The following is a 1,710-nucleotide window of genomic DNA, read 5'->3' on the forward strand; positions in this document are numbered from 1 at the left end:
TATATATATATATATATATATATATAAATATACACACACACACTGACGCATACATTATTATAATTATATATATATATATATATATATAACGTATATATACATAGGTGTGTTTATCAAAAAAGGTTTACCTCACATTTCTCTCTCCCTCCATCTCTCTCTCATACAGACACACACACAAACGCGCGCGCGCATTCGTTTTTATATGGTCATACATACATACTATAAGCAGACATGTGTACTTTTTATACTTTTCCTTATATGAATTGTCATTCTTTCTTTCTTTTCTTCTGTCTGTCTGTCTATCTGTTCTCTTTCTCTCTCTCTCTCTTTCTCTCTCACCTGTACTTATGGCTTCTCCTCCCCATCCCCGTTTCTTTCTAACACACAATCACTGATCACGTTTGGTTACAGCTCGCAGCCAGTCTGGGCAATTAAAATAATTTTACTCTTGTAAAATTACTTTACCTGTCCCTTCATCTTTACCTGAGGGAGGTTTCTCTCTACGTGCCAGAAAAAGCCATCATTTTCCTCTGACAATATACCTTGTCTTCTAAAACAAAGGGAATGACATTGGATGTTGTCAGAACATAAGATAAAATGGGAATGACGGGGGCAGTTCGATCATAAAGTGGCACTCTATCAGTTGCAACGATGCGAGATCCAGTTGATCCGATCAACGAAACAGCCTGTTCGTTTACAACGATGCGGGATCCAGTTGATCCGAACAATGGAACAGCCTTCTCGTTTACAACGATCCGAGATCCAGTTGATCCGATCAACGGAACACCTCGCTCGTTTACAAGGTATGTTTTGACAATCTAAGAACAGGAAATAACAACACAGTACCTTATGAACAAAGGTGATAAGATGCAGGTAAAAAAAGAAATAGATGTGATAACAGAGGCAGACTGCGGAATTAACAAAGATATCGCATCATAAGCACCACTCTAAAGATACCGTCACGATCCTATCTGTACATTAGGCATGATGTTAGTGACCAAAACTCTACAGAGAACAATCTGTTGAAAGAATAATCCTGAAATGGCACTCAGTCGGTAACCCTCAGACGATGAGGGTTCCAGTTGATCCGATCAACGAAACAGCCTACTCGTGAAATTATCGTGCATGTGGCTGAGTATTCCACAGACATGTGTACCTTTAATGTAGTTCTCAGGGAGGTTCAGCGTGACACAGAATGTGACAAGGCTGGCCCCCTTTGAATTACAGGTACAACTCATTTTTGCCAGCTGAGTGGACTGGAGCATCGTGAAAGAATGTGTTTTGCTCAAGGACACAACACAACGCCGGGAATCCAACTCACACCCTGTTACGACGAGCTGGCAGAATCGTTAGCATGCGAAGCAAAATGCTTAGCGGAATTTCCTCCGTCTTTACGTTCTGAGTTCAAATCTCGCTGAAGTCGACTTTGCCTTTCATCCTTTCGGAGTCGATAAATTAAGTACCAAATGGGTACTTGGGTCGATCTAATCGACTGGCACCCTTCCCAAATATTTCGGGCCTTGTGCCTAGAGTAGAAAAGAAAGGGAGCCTCTTCGTTGATATATCAACCGACTAGAAATAACCACCAAATCTTCCATGTTTTGGTCTCAAATTTTGGCATAAGGCCAGCAAGTTCCGCTGAGTGAATAAGTCGATTAGATCAACCCCAGTATTCAACTGGTACTCATTTTATCGACCCCGAATGAATAA

The sequence above is a fragment of the Octopus bimaculoides genome, chromosome 13 (genome assembly GCF_001194135.2).
Source record: "Octopus bimaculoides isolate UCB-OBI-ISO-001 chromosome 13, ASM119413v2, whole genome shotgun sequence".
Classification (NCBI taxonomy): domain Eukaryota; kingdom Metazoa; phylum Mollusca; class Cephalopoda; order Octopoda; family Octopodidae; genus Octopus; species Octopus bimaculoides.